Below are 14,212 nucleotides of genomic sequence, written 5' to 3'. Positions count from 1 at the left end.
CAAACTCTACACAGACTGACTGGGGAATGAACCGACTTCCTCTCGCACCACCCATGTGCTGAGAAACAACAACACTACTCTCAGTTAATTAAAATTAAAACATAGTTGTCAAATTAAGCAAAATAGTATTGATTTGTGTTAACTGGTGCCACTGGTTTGGAAAAAAGTGTGTAAAGGAATTGTTTTGGTTGGATTGGTCTACTGTGTTGAACGTACAATAGTTTACAGTTAACATTGGCATTACACATCAATTGTACACCTGGAATATCAAGACAGAAAACAAAACCTGTGGATGGCAATTCTGTTTAGCAACATCTGCATCACTTCAGGAAAATCACCAACACTATTTTTCTTTGTCACTGATTCGTTGTAGTTGTGCATTTCTTGATGAACAATGCAATTCTGCTCCTTTGTCACAGGCATGTATACAGCTTGGGGCAGCCGAGAGGAACCAGCTGTTCATGCCTTCTGTCCTGGGCTGGAGAGGAAGGAGATGGGTCTAAATTTTGATTGAAGACCCTTTTCTTGGGATGCCTCAGAAATGCCTTTTTAATTGCGACAACCATGTCTGCATCGCATTGCTCATTTAAATTTCTTTATGGCATGAACATTTTCCTTATGGCAACAGAACTGATAGAACCTGTAGGGTAAAAGTCTTTCACACACTGCAGTGAATCATGCTGAAGCAAAAGCTAGAAAGCTTTTATACCATGTTACATTTACCAGTGGAAGAGTGGGAAAGACAGACCTAATAATATTTTATTACTACTGAGGTAGCTTTCTGCTGATCATTTTTACAAGAACACATGTTGTGTAAAAGAGTGCACAGGCAGAGTTGGTGTAAAACACAGCTATTACCCAATAAAGCTGTCAGCTGGACAAACATCGTTGCAAGTCCTTGAACAACAATATCAGACCAGGTTTAAAACACGAGAGAAAGTACTCACCAATCATTTTTTGTGGCAGACAAAAAAAAATCAATAAAGTGTTGAGCAAATGGATTGAGTGTACTGCCCACAGGCAACTGAGTAAAATACAATGGTTGACCTGGGCCACGCTAAAGCTCAGGATCATTGCACTAACAGAAGTAAATCAAATTCTTGAGCGATTGTCATTTGGCCCTCTGTCACACAGGGGTGTGCTGACCATGGTGTTTTTGAGCAAATGCATTCTAATCTTTGCAAACACGCATCTCTGAAGCAGACTTTGGCAAAGCGGAGCGCAAACAATCCAAAACACCGAGCAAGGCAAGCAGGGGTTAAAGTCCTTAAAATTTAATCCTGTCTCAGCTATTTATGGGTAGCTGAAATCCACCACATGAGAGGGTGGAAAATGCCTTTGTGTCTCTGTTAATAAAAGCCTGCTTGTACAAACAAAAACACCGTAAATTATCGCACTGCACCACTTTGCAGGGCAATTTTTTTTCCAGGTCCTAGATTTTCATTTGTTCCGGAATTGCACTATTTCACCATTACTGGGCATATGCATTAACTAAATAACTGCTTTAGAACAACCACTTCCACAGCAATATTGATGGGTGAAAATTGGAATGCTTTTGTGCTAGGTGCATGTTAAATAAGAGAGCCACATTGTATCTTTATATGTCTCCAAAGAAATCATGCTTGTAAATTATGATTTATTAGTCTACCCATTATACACGGGTTATCAGTGCATTGTTTGCCTATACTCTCACACACACTCTCTGAAGCTACTTGTCCCAGCTGGGGTTGCAGCAAGCTGGAGCCTAACCCAACAACACAGAGCGCAAGGCTGGAGGGGGCAATGGCACACTCAGGACAGGATGCCAGTCTGTCACAAGGCACCCCAAGCAGGACTTCAACCCCAGACCCACCAGAAAGTAGGCCCTGGCCAAACCCGCTGCACCACCATATCCCCCTGCTTATACTTAGTATAGTTAAAAATACCCCCAGTTTAATTTGTTAAAGATAACCTTCTTTGTACTCAGTGTTGGGAGGGTGCGGTGGCACAGCGGGTTTGACTTGTCTGGGGTTCGAGTCCCAGTTGGGGTGCCCTGCAATGGATTGTGCCCCCTCCCCCTCCAGCCTTGTGCCCTGTATTGCTGGGTTAGGCTCCGGTTTGCCACGACCCCGCTTGGGACAAGCAAGCAGTTTCAGTCAATTTGTGTGTGTGTGTGTGTGTGTGTGTGTGTGTGTGTGTGTGTGTGTGTGTGTGTGTGTGTGTGTGTTTGTTCCTATTGGGCTTGTTCACTAGTGGTTAGAGCTACTGTCTTTGGACCCAAAGGTTACAGGTTTAATTCCCATCTCCAGCTCTAGTACTATTAAGCAAAGTACTCACCCTAAAAAATTGCTCCAGTAAAGATACCCACCTGTATAAATGGGTAAATAATTGTAAATACCTTAATGTTATAAGTCGCTTTGGAGAAAAATGTCACTTGAATAAATGTAGGTTGTTTTAAGTAGCTGCTATTGGCATCACAGAGAGACGGGTGCTGTAGAGACCATTGATGATTTCATCTCATTGATGTGTGCTTGAAGGTCTGCCTGCATGGTGATTAACAAAATTCAGCATTTACACCCAGCAACAATGTGAGGACTATTGACTTTTTCCAGTAAGGTGAAAGAGAGGCATGTGCCTGATATACCAACAATTCAAACTAAAATTAATTTTTCCAGATTTGATATCTCATTGTTTGCCAGGTGAAGCTAACAGCCATAAGCTGACCTTTGTCATTGTTAGCAATCCTGTACTGCTACATAATACATGCTGAAGGTCTGAAGAATTTTTCATATCTTTTGTGTTTTTACTGCATATCTATTCACAGCAGCCTTTCATTTGCATAACTCATTTTCAAATGTTTGTTTGTCAAAGGTGGTGTGATAGAGGGTAATATAATTCTAGGACCAGTACAATATGAAGAATGTTTCTTTGGTAGATGGGGCAATGACAGAGAAGGAAGTCAAGTGTCTTATAACAATGTTCTGTATATGCCTATTTTTCCAATTTTGTAAGAGAGCTGCATTTAAGGAATTCATAACAATATGGTGCCTTGTACAATGAAAATGTTTATCATTTTTAAGGTACCTTCAGTGCTTCTTATATTTGAATTTGTCGTTCTTTTTTCTACATAAAATGTCTCAGTGTAATGGTTCAAAAAACATAGTACAAGCACTTAGGCAAAAAGTTATGGTAGTTAGCAAGGACTGTCAAACAGCTCTAAGTAAGGTATAATCTGAGCTACACTTTGATGAATATAAGCAATAAAAATCTGCTAAATTTAAGTCAAACAAAAAGTACAGCTACATAAAAATCGGGAAAATGTCACAAAGGCACTATGAGGCTTCTACAGTATTTAAATTAATAAAACAAAACAGCATGTGTGCACTTAACATTAAGCTTATATTTTTTATTCTGAATTCCATTCATTAGATACTTGTCTCAGAAGTGATACTCCATGTTAGGATACTTGCAATTATTTATCGATTTGTACTGCTGGGCAATTCATGGTAAATACCTAGCTCAAGGGTACTGCAGCCAAAGGTAAAATTCAAACCTGTAACCTTTGGGTCCAAGGGTAGCAACACTAACCACTGCGCTACCAGCTACCCTTTTTTATTCTGGTCTTAATCACAATGTTTGAAAAATTCACAGTACTGGGCTATGCTATCTATGCCGAGTTCAGATTCAAGAAAATCCTGTGATCATTTATTTACAATTTCAGATTGCTCATTAGGTACACAACTGTGTCAGGGTGTGATTAATTATGCTGTAATGCAAAGCATCTGTTTGTGACAAGCTGATGCATACTCTGTTTTTTCTTTAATTAAAAGACTGAAAAACTTATGAATTAAAGTTAAAATCAAATAGGCTGACCCAATTTGCCACCCAGGCAATGTTTGGATCCATAAACTCCCCCATAAGCTGGTGGGGTGGATAATCTACATTTACTATTGATACATACAGCAAGAGCCAATCTATAGCCGTTCTTTTCTCTGCTTGCAATCCCATTGCAGATAAATCTTTTTTAAATGTTTTTTTTTTTTTTCTGTGTATACAAAGGGTAAATAGTGCAAATTGCATTGAATAACACAGATAGAGACATATTAGTTCTTATAACACTGTACTGCAAGTAGATGGTAATGTTGTGCAACATTCTGATATGGAAATGTAACATCAAACACTGGTCTGCACTGCAGTGCAAGCATGATGAGACCCCTTATTGCTTAAGTATAATAAATTTCTTCACCTGGATTTCAATATGGAATGGAAGAGGGTGTCATTGTGATGTCATTTCCTGTCTTAAAAGGTACTGGCATGCCTAAGCAGATAATTTTAGAGTCCAATTTTTTTTCAGTAGAGAATAGCAATTTTTATAACAACTATCTGTCGATTAATTTTTTGTGCATAATAGCATATTACAGCAATTTATCAATGTCAAATAAGAAAGCCTTTTCTTCTCTGAAATGTTTTTAGCTACTCAGGTGTTAAATTGGTTGCTCCTGAATATGCCTGTGTCAGTGTGACTTTTTCAGGCACCCTTGAAGATATAAGACACAATCAGCACAGGGGACTCTTCATCAGGTAGGAATAGTTGTGACCCTGGATCCTAGTGCCTGAGAACAGGAGGAGTCCATGGCCAAACTAATGTGAAGGCTTTGCACATTTTAGTTATAGCCATACTGCACCAATTGGCATTCACAAATCCAATCTTGCTCTATGATCACATTCTTAGTGTAGGTATTGTAATAATGTGTGCCCTTGTATACTTTTCATCACACACACACACACACACACACACACACATTTTCTGAACTGCTTGTCCCATACGGGGTCACGGGGAACCGGAGCCAACCCGGCAACACAGGGCGTAAGGCCGGAGGAGGAGGGGACACACCCAGGACGGGACGCCAGTCCGTTGGAAGGCACCCCAAGCGGGACTCGAACCCCAGACCCACCGAAGAACAGGACCCGGTCCAACCCACTGTGCCACCGCACCCTACTTTTCATCAATTATGTTTAATTTATGAAATCTTAGAATGTTAATAATATTAATAACAGAGGACAGTTTATGTTTGTAAGTCTTTTTTTTGGAGGAGGCAGCTTCTAGTGGTTAGAGGCACAATCTTGCAAAATGACCCAAATTCAAATTGTTGTAGTGCCCATGAGCAAGGTATGCATGCTAAATTGCTCCTGTAAAAATTATACAGCTTTGTTTTATGCACCTACTCGAACGATGAACCTCGGTGCAGCAAGTGGTAGGTAATGAACTAGGTTTGCTTGAGACTTTCATGTCTGCAGATATGTCTCCTTCTCTTAATGTAATGCATAAATTGTACTTTTGCTGAGATATATAGATTGGTAAATACCTATATGCAGCAGTTCAACATTGCATAGCTTTGGAGAAAAGGGGTAGCTGAATATATTCACAACTATAAATAAGGACTTATGTGTTTGCACAAAAGGGTATGTCTCTTCCAAGGAGCCATGAGATTGCTATGGGTAAAATTTTTACAAATCATTTTATAAGTAGTTTAGAATAAACAATACTGGGTAGCAATGAAGACAAAACCAATAGCAAACCACAAAAAGAAAGTAGTAACAAATTAACAAATAAACAAGTGAAAGTAAATACTGCCTCATTGTAGTTTTCTTTCAAAATTCAATGCTTCTTATTTTTAGGAAATGAAGTATCAAACACTGGGGGGGGTGTGGTGGCACAGTGAGTTGGACCGGGTCCTGTATTCCGCTGGGTCTGGGGTTTGAGTCCCGCTTGGGGTGCCTTCCAATGGACTGGCGTCCCATCCTGGGTGTGTCCCCGCCCCCTCCAGCCTTACGCCCTGTGTTGCCGGGTTAGGCTCCGGCTCCCCACGACCCGTTATGGGAGAAGTGGTTCAGACAATGTGCGATGAGTACTGAACACTATCGTTACCTGATACAGGCCTGTGTATGCGATTGCCACAATAATACAAAGCAATCACACAGCCAAAGGCTCCACTCATTTTCAAGCCACTTATCCTGATAATGGTTGTGGTGGGAAAAGGCCAAGCAGGACAGACCATATTTCCCTTACTGCAGAAAAGCTTTTACGCTCCTCCTTGTAGATCCCCAAGCATTTCCTGGCCGGCCCAGAGAAATAATATCTCCAGCGTGTCCTGGTTCTCAGCCAGTGCCTCCTCTCAGTGAAATGTGGGTGGTACAGCCTCTGCAGGATGCTGCCGCTTTGTCTTTCCTTTCCTCTTGAAATCACTTGTGAAAAAGACCAGGAATTACTAAATCTCGACTGTGTTACTCTCAGCTGCAGACTCCTCTATTGGATGCTAAAGATTACAAGTCTAACAGAGGGTAATAGGACCACATCTTCTGCAAGCAGCAGCAATAAACCCTGGTATTCCCAGTGAGGAAACAGTCAAAACTTTGAATGCATCTTGGTATCCTGTCCACAAGTAGGACTGATGAGATAAGGCAAATTCTTGACAGAGCCCAACCTATACACAGTGTGACTTTATATCAAATACAAACTAATTTACACAAAATAAGACCTGAAACCTTATAGTTGTGCGCTGAACTTTTTTTTGTCCGTTGTGTTTTTCTCGATGAGTCAACAGTTCAACGTTTTACTATATTTAGGTTGCATAGCAGTTGAATTAAATATTGGGAATTAATCCTTGTGTCTTCCATAAGTCTTTTGCTATACAACAAGTGATAAAAAATATTACTTTTTAGACGCAGTGAAATGAAACATACTTTTGATGTAATGACAATATTACATTACATAGTACAATTTTTCAGTAACACATTGAACACTTACAGTAACGTTTGGTTGCTGCATAGAAGACATATTTCACACACGTTTTTCACAAGGGTGAGATGTATCCCAAGCATCTAGAATTATGAAAGGACCAAAGAAAACTAGAACTGAATGCGATAGACTGTTTAGTGTACTGAACTTCATTCGGCATACATTTACATTACATTTACATTTATTAATTTAGCAGACGCTTTTCTCCAAAGTGACGTACATCTTCGCGGAAATACAATTTGTGCATTACGTTAAGAGAAAGAGGCATAGTTGCAGACATGTAATTCTTAAGTAAACTTTATTTATTTCTTTCCATTTGATGCACTGATGTCCATCGCTTGAGAAGGTGCATAAAACGCAGGATAGATGAGTCCTGATAACCTTCCTACAAATTTAGTTTTTTTTTGTAAGGTAAACAAACATTCACATACAATACAGGAGTAGCGGCTGTGTAAAGGCTTATCTGGGGATGATCATAAAGTTATGGTGCATGAACATTTACACCATACATGAGCTAGAGAGATCATGGGCAAAATGAGTCCAGAAAAGGTAATATTACTTTACATACATACATGTTATTTTAACATGTAGCTCAGGGAGCACCGGCAATGAACTCTAAAGTAGTGAAGGACTATGATACGCTCATGTTAGCAGGGTGACAGCAAGGGTATGGGACAAAAGGAGGAGTAATTGTTGATTAATTGTTTGGTTAACTAGGAGCAGCTGGTGCCTTTCCTAGCTCGGTCCCTAATGAAATGGGATTGGGGAGAACAACAGAACCATGTGACTGTTAGTGCACGGGTGAGGGTTTTAATCTCATTTTCTCAAAGAAAGTGCGAAGACCTGTGGGGGATGGGTGTGTTGCTCAGTGCTTCCAGTGTATCCGCAGCGAGTACAGGAGCCTGCTACACATTCATGGCTTGTCAATGAAAAGAGAAGTCGTGCTGCAGGACACTACTGACCTGATAAAAAGGACAAGAAGGCAGGCTGAAATCCTGAGGGAGAAATGCAACAATGGCATGCTTAGTTCAGGTGCCCCTCTGTGGTGACAGACAAAGTACCGTGTGCTAGTATTTTGTCCTTCTTGCAGGATAAAGAGGTGAGCTGGGTGATGTGCAAGCGAGCAAGTGCTGAAGACTAATGGAACTGTAGGGTGATGAAAGGCAACACCTTAGACTGGAGGAAAATTTTCTTAATTATGAAAGTTAAATGATAAGTACACCATAAAAATAGCTTAGATAAGGGCATTATAATGGTCTCAAAATCAAATTGTTTATTTGTACCCCATCTTAATTTTTTTTTTTATTTTTTTTATTTTTTTTTAAATGGGTCCTAAGCAAGGCATTTTGAAGAAAGACCCACTTTCTTCAAAAAAAACAAGCTATTTTCTGTGAACATAACTTCAGAAACATAACAGAAAGTGGTGCAAGACCGGCAGGGCTCCACAGATGAGTAAGTGTTAAAGAAAATGTCATTTAATGTAATCTACACTCCTTCTAAGAAAAGTCATTAATTAATTACATTACATGCATTAGCAACTGCCAGCACATCTCCATATCATTCTTCTTAACAGCCCAGAGTGTATTCTTCAGGTCAAATATGTGTCCCATATTTGACTTTTAAACTCACTCACTTCCATTAATGACTTATCAAGCATGACGTCACAGTGGTCTTGGAGCCTATCTCAGGATCGATGGCCACAAGGCTAGGTAGCATACATCCTGAAAGGAACCCAAGTCCATCACAGGGTAGCTGCATTTTCCAATTAATTCTCCTGTTCACCTTAAAATCACGTCTTCTACTATGGGAGGAAACCCAAGCAGATGCAGGAAGCTTCAAACCTAAACCCAAACAGGCCAGGTGCAATGAGATGGCAGTACCATCCTGTGTGCGACCATGCTACCATCACTTTAAAACTATATCCACATAATTAAAATGGCATTAGACTTTTATTTATTTTCAAAGCTAGACAAAAATTAATAGGAAATTTAATAAAGTAAAATGATGTTAAATCAAAGCAACACTAAATTTAAGTTCGTGACATTTTGATCAAAATTTTATAAGAAGTTTTCAGGTATCATAGATAACTATAAATATAGCTTTTGCCTATAAATAGTAAATCACTGAAATGTCATCTGAGAGAGTTCTTTGCTATTTACCCTTATATAGATTAGGAAACAAAACGTTTATCACAAGAGTATACAGCTAATTACCTAGTTATTTATGGTTGGTCTGAACACGTCAAGTAGTTGGCTTTCTTGCAAATGAGGTGTTGTAGGTATAGGAGGTGAAATGAATACTTTACTCTTGTAACTTAGGCCAGAAAAATTTACTTCTTAATAATTTTGCTGCTTCATGCTGACACATTATGTCACTAGGTCATTCCATTAATAAAGAACATGTGTTTAAAAAAAAAAAAAAATGAAAAGTTAATTCCAAAGACAGTGTTCACCGGACATTATTTTTGGAGGGAGCTGTACAATCTAAAGTGTCATCTTTTATAATTGCACACTTATTCATGAAAAAAATTATGCACTTGAAACTGTTTGAAGGAACCATTAATTCTCAAATATGTTGATTTTCACATGTGCAATTGGTTTCACATGTCCCATTAACTCCACTGGTTGAAATTTTGACTGTCACACAAGTTATTAAATTGCCATTAAATTGGGGAAGTTGGGTCATTTTCTTTTTAATAGTTTTTTCTTCATATATATTTGACTTTATGAAAACAAAATTCAGGGAAAGAAGTATTAGACAAAACCACAAGTCTTGTCCAGCTGTCAATCAGGTACAATGCATATTAATGCCTACTAACCTCCGCGTCCCTTGTTTTCCTTTCCCTTTTGCTGTTGGGTCGGATCTGCTCACCGTTGTTGCAGTCGACACCCTCTCACCTGGGCCTTTCCTCTCTCAGTCTTGGCTGGTTTCAGTTTTCTTGCTATCCCATCTCCCGACTGCCATCTTCCTCACAATCTATGCTACACCTGCAGCACCAGGCCTCTCCCACCCTACTCAGCAAATCAGGAGCCCTCCAATTTGCTATCCACTGCAAATCCCCTTCCATCCTCCCACCCCCAGGGGCTCCTGCCTCCCAATGCTGCCGTCCATCCACTCTCAAATTCTAGTAGATGCTGACTTTAATCTAGCGTTACTCCTTTCTCCTGCCGACAACGTTGATGCTGATTCCACTTACACTGTCTTCCATACATCTTCCTGCACATCTTCCATATATCTCCCTGAGGCAGGTTATCTTCTTGCCCACATTTTGCATTGCATTTGGAAATGTTTATACGTCATCTACTCTATCCTTCTCCACCGCCACAAAGACGTGAATGATTACTTTGCTGTCCTTGCCGATCCAGAAACTTGTTTTGGGGAGTACCGTGTGGCAAAAATTGTTCTCAACAAAATCACTGCAGTTCTCACAGCGGAATCAGTGCATCTTTTGGGGAGCTCACAAAGACAACCTGTACCATATAATTTTCGCTGGCTTCAGAATGCAACCCAGGTGGTTCAGTGAGCCTAAGGCCAGTCTTACCCTTGCAGCCACCTCCCTGTCTGCTGCTGCTGGCCATGTCAGACCATGTCCTCATTCTACTCTGCATTTCTTATATCATCCAAGTACATTAGTTGTCTGTTCTATAGCCTCGGTTGAGTAAGTTCTGGTGTTGTTCTTAACTGTAGCTACCGTTCTGCTCACCCACAATTTGACTACTTACAAATGCTGTCATTTGCACCAGGCCTTATTTCTTCTTTGCTTACTCCCTGTCTTTCCCTTATGGTACTTGTCATTAGGACTTCTAGTGGTTTAGTGTGTCCGTGTATTTATGGTATACATGCGTTAACATATGTTCAGCACCCTAGTATATATAATGCTGCAGTACCAATCACTTTTGCTGTGTTCTTGAGCATTTGCTAACTTTAACTAATGACAATGTGTTTAATCTTTTTGAAGTCAAGTTTTGGGGGTTCAGTAATATTGTTCAATGGCAGATGACAACCCTCTAACAGACTCTAAACCCAAATGGAAGGTACACTTAACATTCACTCAAATGCATAACCACAGTGATACTTTTAACTCTGGAATATGGGAGGAAATAAATGTCACTGCTTTCTTTTGCTTATCATTTTTCTTTAACCTTTTATTCTTTTTTTTAAACTTTTGGGTTAAGGTAATGGGGGTGTGGTGGCACAGTGGGTTGGACTGGGTCCTGCTCTCCGGGTGGTCTGGGATTCGAGTCCTGCTTGGGGTGCCTTGTGGTGGATTGGCATCCTGCCCTGGGTGTGTCCCCTCCCTCTCCAGCCTTATGCCCTGTGTTGCCGGGTTGGGCTCTGGCTCCCTGCGACCCTGTAGGGGACAGGAAGTTTCAGATGATGTGTGTGGGCTAAGGTAATTGAACACATGAAGCCATGTGCCTTAAGCAATTACAGTTTGAATAATTCACAGTTTTAGTTTTACTTAATAAATTACATGTAAGTATTCATTTGTGGGTGTCATGTGAATTCATGCTCCATACCAACGACTCAAAGCGAACTATGTAAATATATATTCAACACATGTTCTGTTAACAAATTTCTTTATGCAATCTTTTAAGTCTGTGATTGTTTTGTATTTGGTTACTTAAACTGCCACAGGCATAAAATAACAAATGTACATTTACATTTACAGTGTAACATAGGGGGCATGAAAGATGGTTCAAATGACTTTATGAGTTCTATAAAAGTTTATTTTCAATTTATGGGTAAATGATATAGCAAAAGAAAATGGTGTTAATTTAAAAACAAACTTACCGACCACCAGAATGGAGTTTACACAATCCAGATTGTATTATTACGAACAAACTTTACAATTCGGACACTTTGTTTTGAAGATTACGTAAATTTTTTTCTTTGACACGTTTTGTCTCACGTTATAGTGTAATGGCTATTCCCTACATACAAAACAGCACCATGGACACACTAGTGTATCCCTTAAATAAAAGTGTCCTGCATCCTGGTTGTGCCTGCTCTATGGTGGCATCAGCTGATGTTGCTGACTAGAGAAGCAGGACATCTCTCATCACATGCCACTGACAATTTGAAGGCGCTCAGAGACGTAAGAGGCAATTATGAAGAACCCGGTCAACATGGCCTAGCTGACTTAAGCTCTCAGTTCCTAAAGTGCCAATTATGCTGCTGTTCTACGGTACTGCAGGTCATACTCAGTGAACAACATAGTTCAGACCTGAACTGTGGGTTGAGATATCTGGGTAGGAGCTTCAGAAAATTATATAAACTGCTTTTACTTGGTATGTTTTCTAAATATATATATATATATATATATATATATATATATTTTTTTTTTTGGGGGGGGGGGTGAAGGGTACCATATTTATATGAAAAAAAAAAAATTAAATAAAAACTTGTTAATCTGAAACCCTCTTCATCCCAGTGAGTAATTTGTACGCTGGTCTCCAGTTAGTGTAATAATAGCACAAGGGTATGTTTCCTCATCCATTTGTAACTTTTATGTGAAACACATTATGACAGAACCTGGACTACAGTTAAATCTGGAGGAAAATAATTATGACGATTATGACAAGTATAACAGCAGAACACCTTAGAGTTGGTGGCGATGACACTGAGGTAGTGGAAAATTTTTGTCTCCTGAGATCAGTGACCAGCAGCATATTATCTAGCATTCAAGACATATACTCAAGACTAACTCCCCTTTCAATTAAAAAACAAGTGCAAGACAGAACATCCTGGAGGCAATGTGTATATGTGGTCATCAAAAGTTACCACTGGCTTGATTCAATGGCGCTTAACAAGATTTTGACAGTTTATTGTGCACACATTATAAAACGGCAAAATATTCCACAACTTTACAGGAAAGGATTTTACTGTGGTGTACAATATAAGTGTTTTACTTATTTCTTTATTTTTTTCTTTTTTATTTTCAGTAATAGGCTATAGTTTTTTTTCTTCTTTGAAGTTAAGAAAAAAGCTTGTACACTATCCTTCTTCAAAAGTGGCCAGTAGTATTCTTATCATGCTCGGGGGGGGGGGGGGCGCAGTGGTCCAGTGGGTTTGGCTGGGGCCTGCTCTGTGGTGGGTCTGGGGTTTGAGTTCTGCCTGGGGTTCCCTGCGGCAGACTGGCATCCTTTCCAAGTTGTGTCACCTCCCCCTCCAGCCCTGCGCCCTGTGCTGCCAGGTAAGGTTCCGGCTCACGGTGACCCGGCTTGGGACAAGCGGCTGTAGGCATTGTGTGTGTTTCTTATCATATTATAGTGGACCCCTACTTCCTCAATTTTGAAGACTTCAAAAAAAGTTTATGTTAATAAGTATTTTGTTTTTTAATTCCAGTTTTTTTTGGTTCATTCCTTAAGCTTAGCATCTGTTCAACCATACAGCTGAAGAGGAAATCATGTGTATTCAGAGCATGTTACCACAGAAAACTGAAAACTAGATGGTGAGGTGATTTCAGGACTTACAGAAATTCAATTTTTATTTGCAGTATTTCATTAAACAATACGCAACATCCGATAAAATTATTATTTTTTTTTTTCCAGATGGTAATGCGGAGTTATAGTCATGTTGCCCTAACTTGCAGACATATCTATAATTCATATAGGTATTGACTAGAAAAAAATGGGAGAATGGGACAGGGAGCATAATTCATCAGTGCCCTGGGCAAGGAGATTCTTTTCTCTTCCGACAAAATGCTATTGCTGCATTACTGGTAGCTCGCTGGTTCATTATGAAGAGGCCACAGGCTAAACGTAGCCAAGAATATCAAATATCCTGGCAGTACACACTAAATAAATAATTGTATTCATTCTGTTTCTGAAGGATGTTTCCCTGAAAGCCAGCCAGAGACCTCCTCAGAGATTGGGGCAGCTTTAAAGGGCTCCAAAGCCAGTCCTGCCAATTCTGCTCTTTGAGTTCCTGACAGCAGGACTCACCGAATCCAATGGCGACTCACCTGAGTGTGGGGGCTGTGCTTGCGTCAGAAGTGCCTCCTGGCAAGTTACAGAGTGTTAGTCTCAATGCGTGCTGTGTTAAGTCCAAAGACGCAGCAGCTAACATGAGAGATGCGAGAGGGATGAGACGTTTACTGAAGAAACTGATTTAAATGTTTTATTTAAACAGCTTTTCCATTTTTTTGAAAAAATCTTTTGGACATATAGTAAGTGACATTTTAAAATGTCTGCGGTAATGTTCATTTTATTCCATGAAATACGTTTAATTGGGGTACATAATGTATTGGGCACAACACTGCATTTAAATGATTTCCAACAAACCATTCCTCATTAGAAGGAAAGCAAGTGTTTATGTCTTATTTTGAAACACAAAACAGACAAAACTTTAAAGAGTTGTATCCTCAGCACAGAATATTTCCACAGAATATAAGCCCTGGTAGGTTAAATGGTGATTTACTTATACTCTACT

Source organism: Scleropages formosus, chromosome 20 (assembly GCF_900964775.1).
Source record: "Scleropages formosus chromosome 20, fSclFor1.1, whole genome shotgun sequence".
NCBI lineage: Eukaryota > Metazoa > Chordata > Actinopteri > Osteoglossiformes > Osteoglossidae > Scleropages > Scleropages formosus.
This window is presented reverse-complemented; position numbering follows the sequence as displayed.